This window comes from Zootoca vivipara, chromosome 4 (assembly GCF_963506605.1).
Source record: "Zootoca vivipara chromosome 4, rZooViv1.1, whole genome shotgun sequence".
Lineage (NCBI taxonomy): Eukaryota > Metazoa > Chordata > Lepidosauria > Squamata > Lacertidae > Zootoca > Zootoca vivipara.
In genome coordinates, this window is record NC_083279.1 from 42,596,432 (window position 1) to 42,611,073 (window position 14,642).

The following is a 14,642-nucleotide window of genomic DNA, read 5'->3' on the forward strand; positions in this document are numbered from 1 at the left end:
TATGGTGATAATTGTGCATCCTTCACATTTAAGGATTTAAGCTGTAATGTTTAGTTTGCAGGTGAACATTTTCACATTGTTAATTATTTCACCTGCAGTAATTCAGAGATGGTGGACAGTATAATGAAATAGTACTGAAGCATTCTATCAAAGTAACTGAGTCCAAGTAGCTGACACAAGGTGTATTTTGCTCAGCCACAGTGTGATGCTTTGCTAAGTCAGGAAAATCTGGAACTTTATAGCACATATATGAGGACATAAATAAGGTTGGACGTAAGTGTCTTATTCTGAAGTGCTGACAGCACTCCAAGGAGACCACTTTTGTTTTCCATATTCTGAAACAGACTCTAATTACATTCCATAACAAATTAAAGAGAAAAGTAAATTGCCTCCACATAAAACACAGGAAACTGAGAAGTCTGCTCTTGCCCTATCTTCTTACTCATCACACTCTTGGACTGCAAGCTCCAAATGCATTCATGGAGCTAGTAATGAGACATTCCCCATTGTTTCTATTAGATTTTATGAGGTGGAAACCCAGATAGTAGTTACAAAATTGGTTCTATAACCATTAGCCACATCCTCTCCAGTTCCCCATCTTTCCCTCCCCATTTCACACTTCAGCTCATATAATACAATCAGGTAACAGGACTGTGCAACTCAACTTGTTATTCCAGTAATTACTTTCTGTTCATCAAAGAGACACAATTAACAAATGAACTCACACAATATCCTCTACCTAACTAGGTAACATAGACACCTGTATCTCTTTTGCCATTGTTCTTTTATCCATAGCACCAGACAGAGATACAGGTGCTTGAATCCAGCTTGCTGGCTCCCACAGACATCTGGCTGGCCACTCTGAGAACAGGATGCTGGGTTGGATGGGCCATTGGCTTGATCCAGCAGACCCTACTGATGTTCTTGGAGTCTCAGCAGATAATTCCACAGCAGCAAGTCCCCGAGTTTAAAAAGATCACATACTGTGAATGTAACATGGGAGTAGGAGAAGAGCATTGCATAGCATTAGAGATATCACAGGTACACAGGTGTTAGACATTTGGATACTCCTAGATACCCCTCAGTATCTATGACTTGAATTGCATCCAATGTTATGGGACTGCAAGGATACACACACAAAGGAAGTTCCCCCAATTTATCCCTTCTGAAACCCCTAAAAAGGTTTACGTCTCAATAAAGGCATATTGTGGAGGGCTGTGGTAGGACAGGGAAATTGGGCAGATGCAGACTGCATGAGTGAAGCACTTACAGAGGCAGATTTAAGGGAGCGCAACCAGTTTGCCTGCAGTGGGTGCCATGCCAAGAGGACACGACAGGGGGCACCACAACAATGATGAACAGCAGAAGGCAAGAGGTGGGGGGGACACTAAATTTGGTGTCGCACAGGGCGCCACTGAAATTTTAAAGCCCAAAGTCTGCCACTGGCTCCTACTCTTGGAATCTGTTTCCACCTGATTCCCCTCCCTCCCACTGTAGCTCCTTGCCCTGCATCTTAGGCCTTTCCTGAAGATTCCCTGACCCTCAGAGGGAAGGGGGAATTCCCCTATGTGGGCATCATTGAACCTTACTGGATTTAACTATCATGGGTATATATTCACTGGAGGAGCAATCACCTTTTCCCAGGGACAGATGCCAATGAAAAAATGAAAAAAGCTAGGAGAAGAACCGCTTTGAAGGAAGTTACACAAATTAGTAAATACTACACACATTTATTGCACTATAAACTGGCAGTCTAGAAAGGCCCTGTGATAGGACATTCACATCTATTTGATCACTAGTTTTGTCTGGAAAGATGGCCACAGATCTGAAGCCTCACAAAGCAAAAATATGTTATATCCAAAGGGTATACACTGTACAGTGGTACCTCGGTTTAAGTACACAATTGGTTCCAGAAGTCTACTTAACCTGAAGCGAACTTTCCCATTGAAAGTAATGGAAAGTGGATTAATCGGTTCCAGACAGGTCCGTGGAGTACTTAAACTGAAAGTACTCAAACCGAAGCTTACTTAAACCAAGGTATGACTGTATAATTTCAGTCAGACAAAGGTCAGTAATCTACAAAGCACTTTGGCTCAAATTGCAGTCTTAGCTGCAGTCCTGCTCTATTCATTAAACAATGTTTGCATTGAATTCTACAGGATAAGCGTACCTTAATGCTACAGTCCTGTACCCACATATCTCAGAGTAACCCCATTGAACTAAAAGTTATTCTATCTGCTTCTGGATGTGTTGTTGACAACAATACGTATCAACTATTGATTTTCTTTGTATTCCACTTTTAAGAGTCTGTTAAAATGAAGCTCCTGTATATCTTATTTGTGAATGTTATTGATATTGATCAACTATGTGGTTCATTACAAAAATTTCTTTTTTAAAAATTTAAGTAGCCAAGCAGTTATGTCTTGTGTTTTTTGGAAACACCTTATGTGCCTTTCTAATACCAGCATCTTTTCATATTAAGGTGCTCAGAAAATTCCTGGCTTCCCACTAGATAAATTGCTTGCTTGTTTCGAAGGAGTTGCAGAAGTAAATTATTTGAGTCCTGGAACCAATTTCGAGCATCAGGGGTTCAGATCAGTTAAGTATTTTTAAGAGTGCAATTCTATAACCACTTGCTTGGGAAAAAGCTCAGTTGAATTCAGTTAAGCTTAATTCTGGGTACACCTGTATAGGATTGTGCTGTTGTGTGGCAATATGCCCTCCTTCCCCTGAATGAAGACTCATGACACAGGGATTAAGATTTAATTGGGTGGTTAAGGTCACAACTTTATTAATTATGCATGTAGAGCGGAATTGGCTTAGGCGTTGGAACCTAACAGACTATATCCGACTCCAACCCGTGTGTTGAAGTCTGTGAGAAGTTAACCACCAGAAAGGAGCCCCGCGATGTAGATCTACTAGAGCTCCTCCTGTGGCCACCGAAGGGGCGTGCCTTACGGCCCAGGCAACTCCAGGCTCAGGACCAAGCCTCGCCCCCAGAATCCTTTAACGGAATTACTTCTCCAAATTTGGGCAGCTGATGACGTAACCTGCCCCTCCTCCATCTAATTGTTATGCAAATTTCCAACGCCTAACCGCCTAACCTAAGTTGTGACGACATGCTACGAGGTAGGCGAAAAACCCATCATGGCTAGCCCAGTATGGGAAAATCCTACCCAGCCCCCTGGCCAACCAGGGCGACCAACTGACGTCCACAGCAGCGTCCCCTTATCTCTTTTTAAGGGGTGGGCGGGCGGGTGAATTGTTCGCTCCGGCGAACAGGGGAAGAAAGAGGGAGGTTTTCCCGCCTGCGGAGCCCTTTAAAAGACGTGGCCCCACCCCGACCGACCTCATTGGCTGGTCGGGGGGTGACGCAGGCGGGAACCTACCATCACGTAGGGGCTGAGCTCGCAGCACCTACGTGATGGTTCAGTTGGGCAGCCCACAACCCCACCTCCGGCGCAGGCGCGGAGGTGGCTTTGGCGAGTCAAGCCTTCTGTAGAATGTATTTCTCAAACTACTGAGTCACCACTGCCTTCTGAAATTATGAAGCCAAAATTGAACTAAAGTTGGCACTTTGATACTTCCCTTCTACAAAATTATATTATCTTAATTCCAGGGTCTATATTGCACCAGTCTTTAAGAGGGATGCTGGGAAACTAAATCAGAAACGTACATTAAAAGCATATTTTTAAAAGGGAAATGTAATTGTGAATGGCATTCTGCACATAGATTATAGAATTAAAAATCACATACCTGCTCTTTTGACTGTAGCGTACAACCTGTGCTGTGACACAAGTGCCTGAACAGATTTGAAAGCCTTTTAAACCTGACAGCCTGGCCATGATATACTTTTGTCTTTGCTGACACTAATGCAACATGTCATAAAATGTAGCAGCCCTCAGGTATTTTCTCCTTTTTTTTAAAGAGCCAAACGCCTTCTGCAACAGCATTTGTGACTCTACATAAATTCTAGTACAGCAGGCACCTACATTGTAACTGCACTGTATTCAGTGATAGACTAATGACACCTTGGGAACTTAACCACCCTGGTAGTGATCCTGGTAGTGGGTGATCTGGTTATTAGGGACATAGATAGCTAGGTGTGTGGCGGGCATTGTTGATGAATTAAAAACTGGTCCCAATGGCATCTGCTTGAGAGTTATTAGAAGAATTCAGATGGGAAATGGCTGATCGTCTTAACATTATCATTACATGCCACCCCAATCTCTTGAGTGCTGAGAGATTCCAAGGGTTCCAAGCACTGACCCAGGCTCTGGTTTCCTTGGAATGAGGGTCAGCAGAGACTGTGGCATCCAGGAATGCTGAGATCCAGCTCTGTCTCGGGTGCCATGGAAGAGTTTGCTGTTGGAAGGTTGCAGTGCCTTGGTGTTGCTGTAGAGACTGATGTGGGAGAGATGTTTTGCTGCAGCAGGGGCAGATGAAGGCACCCGGTTGTGCTGCTGCAGATGTACCATGGCGTTTCTTCTCTATGTGCTCCTCCCAGAGGTCGTTTCTCCTCTGGTCCATAGCAATGTATCCATAACAGTGACCAGAGGTGTTCAGGATATAGGGTTTGTTTACACATACAATATTCCTGCGTATAAGACTACTTTTTAACCCAGGCAAATCTTCTCAAAAGTCGGGGGTCGTCTTATATGCCGGGTCGTATTTCCTATACGGCAAGTATATCCCAAACTCTGTATTTTAACTGGAAAAGTTGGGGGTCGCCTTATACGCCCAGTCTTATAAGCCGGAATATACGGTATATACAACCTGAGCATAAGCTGGAGAGTCTCACAGTATTAACACTCCAACAGATTTTGCTTCTCTCTTAGTCACAGCACTAGATTCCAACACAGATCAAACAAGGGTCTGTGGCTCAACTTTCTGCTCAGCTCACGCACAACTACACACTTACTGTTCTTCTGACTACCAGCCAGGTGAGAGGGAAGGCCCACCCATTTGGCCTATGGCACAGAACAACTTCTTTGGTAATGCTAATCATGGTGCATGTGTGGCCAGCTAGTTCAGCAACAGAATCCTGTATCAGATTTTAACCCTTGCTGGGTACAGGATCCCGAGAATTGGAAGGACATTATGCAGGGCATAATGCAGGCTGACTCCCCAAAACCTGCAGTAATATGTAACTTGTTACTAAGATCAGCTTCTGTACTAGAAGAACTAGAATGTAATGCCTTTAAAAAATAAAATAAAAAATGGAACCCTGGGGAAGGTATCCACACTGGAAGTTACGGGCCAGTTAGCTTAATATCTGTTCTGGTGAAAGTTGTGGAAATAATGGCTTAAAATTGTATTACCAAGCATATAGTAGTACAGTGGTACCTCGGTTTATGAACACAATTGGTTCCGGAAGTCTGTTCATAAACTGAAGTGAACTTTCCCATTGAAAGTAATGGAAAGTGGATTAATCTGTTCCAGACGGTCCGCGGAGTACTTAAACTGAAGCATTCATAAACTGAAGCGAACTTTCCCATTGACAGTAATGGAAAGTGAATCCGTTCCAGATGGGTCCGCGGCGTTCGTAAACCGAAAATTTGTAAACCGAGGTGTTCATAAACCGAGGATCCACTGTAGTTGTAGTAGTAGAAGTAGAAGTAGAAGTAGAAGAAGAAGAAGAAGAAGTCTTCCTATAGCAGATTTTTGAACAAATGAATAATAAATAAATGAAGAAAAGTCCATTTTTACTTCAATATCTACACCTAATTAAAGGCTCCATTTTGGATAGGTTGATTGGAATTGAAGGTAGAAAAATGAATGAATGTTACCTACACATCTGAGACCAATACAGTAAAGTGTGGGAAAAGTCCATGAATGCACAGAACCACACTATGGATGAAACAAGTGTCTACTACCTAGATCTATGTCACAGAACAGAGGTTTTATAGGACATGTGAGTACTTTTTCTTTGTTTCCCTAGCTCAGCATGCAGCAAAGGATTAAGAGCTCAGTGCTGTATGTAATTTGGTAGTTGTTGCAAAGGTGCTTTCAGCCTTCCTCCAGAGAGAAAACTATATATAGGATTTCTATTAAAGGCCAACGCAGCCTTATTAGAATTAGTGATGTTGGTGAAGTTCCTAGTTTGGCACATGAACCTTATCAACTTCTAATGCTCAGCTCTGACTTAAGGCAAGCATTGAGGGATACTAAAGTTCATATTCTGGTCATAGAACAAAGAGGGCTGAGCTTAGTTTATGAGCTCTGTACATCTACAGAATTTAGGGAGGTTGGTTGCCTCTCTCTGGGGTGAGGTAGTGGAATTTGCTGCTGGAATGTTTAAGCCAAGGATCGCTAACCTTTTTGGGGTCCTGGGCACATTTGCAATTTGGAGGGAGTGCCCAAGGTATCACCATCACTTCTTTCTCCCCAGGTCATTTCTCCTCTCTTTCAGACAAACAGAAGGAGAGAAAGAACACAAAACGCATTATTGCTTTTCCAAGGGGTCTGGGCAAAAGTCAAATTCAGCAGAATTAAAATGGATCATCTTCAGATTGCAACACTGGGTCCCCCAAATATCACCATCACATTAAATATGACAGTGATAGACTGCCCACACATTTGGTGCTTGACAACTCCAAAAACACTGTTGCAAAGCACAGGTCCTCATGATTTTTACATTGAATAACAACAAGGAAATCAGCCCCAAGTGCCCACTGGAAGGACCAGGCCCGGCTCTAGGTGTAGTCCCGGTGGTGCGGGGCTGGCAGGGGGGGCGCTGCAGGGCAAAGCCGCACGGAAGCCATTCTGTGCGCTGCAAGGGCGGCGGAGCGGTCTCCGCACCTCAGCGCCAGGGCGCCCGACCTGCTTATGACGGCCCTGGGAAGGACAGACGCTGAGGCTACAATACTTTGGCCACCTCATGAGAAGAGAAGACTCCCTGGAAAAGACCCTGATAAGTTGGGAAAGATGGAGGGCACAAGGAGAAGGGGACGACAGAGGACGAGATGGCTGGACAGTGTTCTTGAAGCTACAAACATGAGTTTGACCAAACTGCGGGAGGCAGTGGAAGACAGGAGTGCCTGACGTGCTATGGTCCATGGGGTCACGAAGAGTCCGACACGACTAAACGACTAAACAACAACAACAGAACAACAAATAAGGTAACATAACTGTCAAAAACAGAGCTACCCTATGATTTGATGGTGGCTTTGAATCAATCTCTTGTAAAAATGAAGACCCATGTTTTCATGCCATGGCAATGCTGCAAAGACCAGATCTGTGACCAGGGGGAGTCCTCAAAGGCACCATTGTGCTCCTTGGCACCATTTTGATGACCCAACTTTAAGCTGTGTACCTCTACTTATGCCCAGCCTGTGACTTTGTAAATAAACTCAAATACCATAAAATGCTATAAACCCCTACTGACCTCCTTCCAAAGGAAATCTTATTTGATTGATGGTCAACCAAAAGATGGCAAGATCCTGGTTTGAGACAGATAAGTCCTAGCACAAAGATACTTATAATTTTAAATAAATATATAAACCTTAATATGATGCAATTACTATCCATCTAGAATAAGTAAAGTACAGTAGTGAAAAAACTGACACATGAAAATAATGAGAATTCAAGGATGCTATAAAATGTTTGGAGTAAGAAGAAAATAACTTCCAGACAGCATGCACTCATGATACCACCGGGCTGATGGGAGATGGAAAGAAGTCCATAAGCTATAATCTTATGATGTAGTTGTACATACTTTGTTGATTTTTGCAAGCAGAATGACAGGTTTTTAAGAAAAGCACATTGCTATTTTGTCCCTACTTGTGGTGAAAGAGCTTGTGCATTCCATTATCTACGCCACCAAGTTCATAAAATGTAACCTATCAGCTACAAATAGCAGAATACACCATATCCTCCACTATTCCCCATTTCTACCAGATAAGCAATCTACAGAGCAAGACAGAGGAGCAAATGTAGGCTCATTATTCTTCAGGAGAGTAGTTCTCAATTTTGTGCTGTATGTGTTTAGCATCTCCGTACTCTTGTGCTTATCACACAGTTGCTAGCACTGATTACATTACGCGGTTTACAGAAGGATGCATGCAACATTACAAAAAGATGGTAATAACATTTTTTAATTTATCTGTAAGGACAACTTTAACGCAATAATAATTCTGTAGTTCATTTATCTAAATGGAGACCATATCACATGAGTGATGAAAAGTCAAAATACTGAGAGTGGATAGATCTTAACTCACATGATGGATGGGCAATTCCACACAGTATGACAGCCCCTTGTCTCAGGTCTCTGCTCAGTAACAGAGAAAAATGTTTCTGGAGTGAACGTTGATCACAGTAGAAAGAGAGAATTTCTTCTAGCTTATTATGCTCTCTTCTCTCTGGCAAAAGCCATTCATAACACCAGAGACACACAAGACCTCCTGGAGATATAAAACATGTTATTTAAGGGGTTACACTAAAATATTACACAATTAATCAATCTCTATTTAAAGATGAGAAGCATAACACCTAAAAAGTCCACTATATAAGTGGAAGCTTATATAAAGCTTCTAAGATGCAAAACCTTTCAGTTTTAAATTTTATAGTCCTCATATTTGTCGAAAGAAATACTGAAAATATCATTGTGCTATATTCGTTCAAAAAATTAGGAAACCATTTTCTTTTAATCTGAAAAATGGAGTGATTTCAAAGCAGCCACCAAAATTACAGAGGTACGACATACACTTTGTCAACCAAAATGTCTGAGATGTAACAGTCTGGTTCCACCCATACACAGTCAAGGAAAAAACAATAATTTTTAATAACAATTTTATTATTTATACCCTACCCATCTGGTTGGGAGTCAATGACATCTATGTTTCAGGAATAGCTAGTGTCTACTAATTCAAACAGGGATGCGGGTGGCGCTGTGGGTTAAAAAACCACAGAGCCTAGGGCTTGCCAATCAGCGGTTTGAATCCCCAAGATGGGGTGAGTTCCCATTGCTCGGTCCCTGCTCCTGCCAACCTAGCACTTCAAAAGCATGTCAAAGTGCAAGTAAATAAATAGATACCGCTCCGGCGGGAAGGTAAATGGCGTTTCCGCGCGCTGCTCCGGTTCACCAGAGGTGGCTTAGTCATGCTGGCCACATGACCCAGAAGGTGAACGCCGGCTCTCTCGGCCAGGAAGGAGAGATGAGCGCCGCAACCCCAGAGTTGTCCGTGACTGGATCTAATGGTCAGGGGTACCTTTACTTTTACCTTTACTAATTCAAACAGCAAGAGAAAAATATTGCGGGGGGGGGGTGGTCCCACTGGAGCTAGTCAAGAATAGATTCTGCATATGAATATGTGTGAACAAGTGCTTGAGAATTTATCTGGAATCAGATAAAATGCTTGAGAGAATCAGCTTACAGTTTCTCCTATTACCTTGGGGCAAGAATTGCAAGCCTATGCAAAACAGAAAAAAGTATTCAAGTGGCTTATAGCAAAGCTGTAATTGCCCTTCTTTGGTTTACCTGAGTAGGAGTCTAAAGGCATTGAGCCACGGCATTTGGAATTCACATTGGCCCAAGTAATCCTGATTTAAAACCCAGACATCATATTGAAAATCAGTACATGGGTTTTGGCTTTCTGCTCTGTAACGTCTTCACAGGGAAATCCTCTGTAAGTGATGGCTGCTCCTTAAGAGAAAGTCCTGTTGCGTTGAATGGGACTCACTTCCAAGTAAGACCGCAGCTAGGTTAGTATATGGCCATTTACTCCTGGTTTGTGCAGGTTTCACGGTGAACTAATGCTACAATAAACACATCAACCATACTTATACATTTAGAATAATAATAATAATAATTTATTTATACCCCACTCATCTGGCTGAGTTTCCCCAGCCATTCTGGGCGGCTTCCAACAGAACAGAACATTAAAATGCAATAATCTACAGTATTAAACATTAAAAGCTTCCCTAAACAGGGCTGCCTTCATCCATAGTGCATCCATATGACAATACTGATTTTTTTCTCGCTTAGTAAATGAATACCCTTAGCAAAATTGACACAGAAGAAGCAACACTAGTACTAACCTGCTTTCCTAACCTGAAGGAAGGTTTACGCGTTAGGATTTGTAGTAACGCCCCCCCCCCCCGGAAAATAATCGTTTATTTCTGTGGCCACCAGGAGGCGCAGCCCAGCCTCCTGATCGTGTCTCAGCTTCGTATCCGTTATCAAAGCGGTGGCGGGAGGAGGAGGAATGCTTCTAGTTTACAGCACCTGCTGTATTTCCTTGACTCGTGCTTGGCATAGCTGTCAAGTTCTCCCTTTTTTAAAGGGAAATTCCCTTATGCTGAATTGGCTTCCTCGCGAGAAAAGGGAAAACTTGGCAGCTATGGTGCTTGGCTGCTGCTTTTGTAGTATTAACTTAAGCACATCCACATTGATTGAAATTAATGATATTTTAAAAACAACAGCAACAGCACTAAGGCAATTTGTTTCCTGATCACATAAAATTAGGGGTGGGTTAAACAAACGCCAAAACTAAATCTGCTAATAATAATTCTTGTAAGACAATCTTCTGTTTTGATCGGTTATTTACATTCTTTTTACCCTTCCTTGGGAGCAAGCCCCCACTGAACATGAAGGGATTTACATGTGAGTAATCACGGCACTGCGCTCCAGAAGGCAGACTGAAGTCAACAGGAGACAAGCCCCATCCTTGTAAGGCAGGATTGGCCACTGAACTGGAATTAAATTTATTGCCACCATGCTGACCATTCAAGTGTGGGGCATTCCAGGGGGGAAAGCTTGAAAGAACTCTATGGCCAGTGGGACACTCTGGGAATCCCACTTGAAACTCAGTGGTTCTTGTCTAGAGCGGGCCTGCTAATGCAGGTGAAGCAGCTGAAAGTTAATACAGTCGTGTTGTCAGGTGGGGCAAAGTGTATTATTAAGCAGGGCGCTTAGGTCTGCAAATGAAGAAAGTTTGTGGTGAGCACCCTGTATGTGTTCTGCATTTCAGCCTGCAAGTAAGGAATATAAGCAGCGGGAGGTGAGTTAAAAATGAATTTCTTAAATGTTCCAAACTAAATGTTAACAGGAGTTCTTAATTCTGGGCTATTTAGAGCTAAGAGTTGTGGAGCCTGTGCTTGCTGGTATTAATAGTTTTTATTCAGCCACATGGCTTTCCCTTCTATAATGCCTGTATGTCTGACCGAATTAGCTGATGTCTAGTTTCCATTCAAGGCTATCTATTGTGTTAGGCTTCTTCTCTTGTTTTGTTCTTGAGGGAGGACCAGACTTGGTGTTTGGAAGGAATGAGTGAGGTCTGCAACAAAATGTTGCCGAATGAAGTTGCCTCTTCAGTGTTCCCGCCCATGGCCTTTTCCAGGGCATTCAACGCGCCACCTTCCACTCTGGTTTTTCCTGCCCTCCATGACGGTGGTCGCTGAGCATGTTCAGTCCTCATTTGGCTGTTTAGAGCTGGGTTTTCCCACTCCTCTGCCCCTCCCCTCCATTTTTTATATATTTGTACAAACCTCAGAGATCCCCATAGTATGCTGATGCCTCCCTCTTATTTTTGTTTTTTTGGGGTGGAGTGGGGTATTTAGGCTACATAAGGTTAGGCACATGGAGAATTATTAGTGTACATATTAGTGTTATTATTGTAATTAGAAAAGCCATAGTCAAGAATCCCAAATCTCTCGGTTTGGGAGATTCATGAGGCTATCAAACACAAGAACCAAATACATTCTTTAGAAACCTCCTATATTGCATGCCCACTTTGGAGACAAAACTGTGTAAGTTATTTAATAATTGGGGCCATATTCTGCTTTAAGTTGAGATACAACTTTGTGTGTGTGTGTGTTTTTAAATACTTCAGATCCTTTAGCAATGTAAAACAGAGTGGGGTATTTGATTTTGTCAGTGTGGGAATATGTGATATATGTTTGCATTTATGGTTTCAATAGTAAAAACAATTAGCTAAGTCAGCTATTTCAACTAGAGAGTGGGAAATTAGTTGCACTGTCACTTTAAAATAAGCTAGGCAGCTGCATTGTTAAAGGGGTCAAGAAACAGGCTTTTTATCTGTGTGTGGGACCTGGCTACTCTATCCTCCCGTAGGCTGCTCTCTGATGCCCACCTATCCTGAAAAGTCATAGGCTATGATTTGGGAGCTTTGCTAATTGCAATTAGGGACCAACAGTGCAATCCTATTCATATCTACTCAAAAGTAACTCCTGCTGAATTCAGTCGGCATTACTGCCAGGTAAATGTCATCCTTGGCACGCTATAGTTAACCACTGTTTGGAAGAAGCGACCAGCTGAAGACAGGGTTTCTACATCCAGGGACATCTGCACATGTCTCTGCCAGTCCATTTTTCCAAGCTGGCTCCTAATAAATCTGATTGACTTCCATTTTGCAAAAAAGGTTGCACAATTGGTTACAAAGTCTCTCTCTCCCCCCCTCCCCCCATGATAGGAAGGTTTATTTTTAACTAAAATTCTGGTTTTATCATTTGGAATGAGTACCAGCAGGAGCCATTTGATGTAAAAAAGGCATTTGAGATTAAGCTACATGAAACGTCTGTTGAACTACATTTTTAAAGGAATGTTTCATCAGTGTTAGAGACTTATCTTTTGTACACTACCTGGCGACTTGGTAGATAGTGTTTCATGACTAAATTTCTTTTGGAAATGCTGGGAAAGTACAGCATTTAATCTTGCACAAGTCTGGTTCCAGAATATACTGTCGCTGGAATAAATGCAAATATGATTAACTTCACATCTCCTGTTTGAGACAGACGTGAAGCATTGCAGTCTTATATATAACACCAGAAGAAGATTTAATCAATAAATTATTTGTCTGATAAATCATATATGCAAATGCCCATATTATATTAAGCTGCTGAAAAGCTTGTCAAAGTATTTGTTAGACTTTTGAGAACTTTGTTCTTGAAATTGAGAATATATATGTTTACAAAGTAAAGTGAGAGACAAATATTATGAAAATATTTCAGGGATGGAAAACCTGTGGTCCTTCAAATGTTAACAACTCTCACCCCTTTCTATTGGTTATGCTTGCTGGAGCTAATAGGAATTGGAATTAAACAACATCTGGAGGGCCATGGGTTCTCTATCCTTGGTCTAAGCAATGTTTTATTTGCTGTTGTGATTATCTTCGGAGTTTCACGGAGCTAGATTGTTTTAAAAGGTTTCTGTAATAATAACTGCAAAAATGACATATCAATACTTGAAAGAATACTGACTTTTAAGTGATGTTACACACCAGAAAATAATACTTTAGCTGTGTGCCTTTGCAGTGTAGTAATAATAATAATAATAATAATAATATTTATACCCCGCCCATCTGGCTGGTCTGCCCAGCCACTCTGGGCGGCTCCCAATGGAATATTAAAACAATACAGCATTAAATATTAAAAGCTTCCCTAAACAGGGCTGCCTTCAGATGTCTTTTAAAATTAGGATAACTGCTTATTTCCTTGACATCTGATGGAAGGGCATTCCACAGGGTGGGTGCTGCTACCAAGAAGGCGCTCTGTCTGGTTCCCTGTAACCTCACTTCTCGCAATGAGGGAACCGCCAGAAGGCCCTTGGCGCTGAACGGTGGGGGTGGAGACGCTCCTTCATCTATACAGGACCAAGGCCGTTTAGGCCGTAATATTAGCTCTAAAACACAGCAACCAACGATGTCTCAGGCCTCTTACCAGAAGAGGTAGCATACAAGTTGGATTAATTAGAAGAAAATTATATCTGGAATTGCCAGACTGCACTTCTGTCACTGGCACCAGCCTTTCAGGTAAATGCCATGGCAGGGAAGCTGTATGTAGGCTCCATGGAAGAGGAAAGCCATAATTACACTGAAAATGTGAATTCTGCTTTTGAATTTCAGGAGGGGAATCCAACCTCAAGGAAAGCTGGAACACAGAATTAGCTATCAATGTTCAAGGCCAGGTATGACTTCCTACTTATCCTCCAGTTAATGGCTTTGTCATGGATCAGATACATTCACTCAGAGCTGATCTCCTTTTGCCAGAGTCATCTAGATCCATTACTGTGTAAATAGCACTTGCAGCTAGAGTTGGCAGCTTTTTTTCTGGAAGGACATGTGTGCTTCAACAGATAGGTATTTAGCCGGCGGATCTTTTGTAAAATTTTATGTGCTACATTTTCATCCAGGAGAGAAAGAACTGGAAAACATTGACAAAGTAAAATCCACATTAATTAAACAACAGCAAGCACAAAGAACAATTAGTAGCCAGCCAGATAGCCAGCCAGATAGTTATGCTAAAATATGAAATCAGCTATGCTAAAATATGCAACATAGCCAGCCAGATAGCTATGCTAAAATATGCAACACATAGGAGGTGACCTTGGACTAGCCAATCTCTTGGTCTCAGGAATGTTTCTAAGGATTTGTGAGATAAAGTACGTGAGTCATTTTGAATGCTCTAAAAATTCTATAAAAGTGTGAATGGATTTTTTTAAAAAATGATTGACACCTTAAAGGAATATAGCCAGCCTACAAACTTGATATCTAGGAAATGCCTTGATTGTGTTGTGGCTGCTCTGAATACTGTATAGCACATTGTGGATAAGTTGAAAGGATGGAAGGTAATGTTGCCTTTGGAACTAGGTGAACCTTTATTTTGGATGCCAGAGATCTGATTGT

At 42.0% G+C, this 14,642-nt stretch overlaps 1 long non-coding RNA gene across 1 annotated transcript; it reads left to right on the forward strand.

The window, feature by feature from the left end:
• The first annotated feature begins 3,300 nt into the window (after window positions 1–3,300).
• Window positions 3,301–13,898, forward strand: LOC132591988 (uncharacterized). The gene is made up of 3 exons (XR_009557463.1): window positions 3,301–7,121; window positions 10,971–11,000; window positions 13,863–13,898. It is a non-coding gene; the product is annotated as an uncharacterized LOC132591988 (long non-coding RNA).
• The last annotated feature ends 744 nt before the right edge of the window (window positions 13,899–14,642 follow it).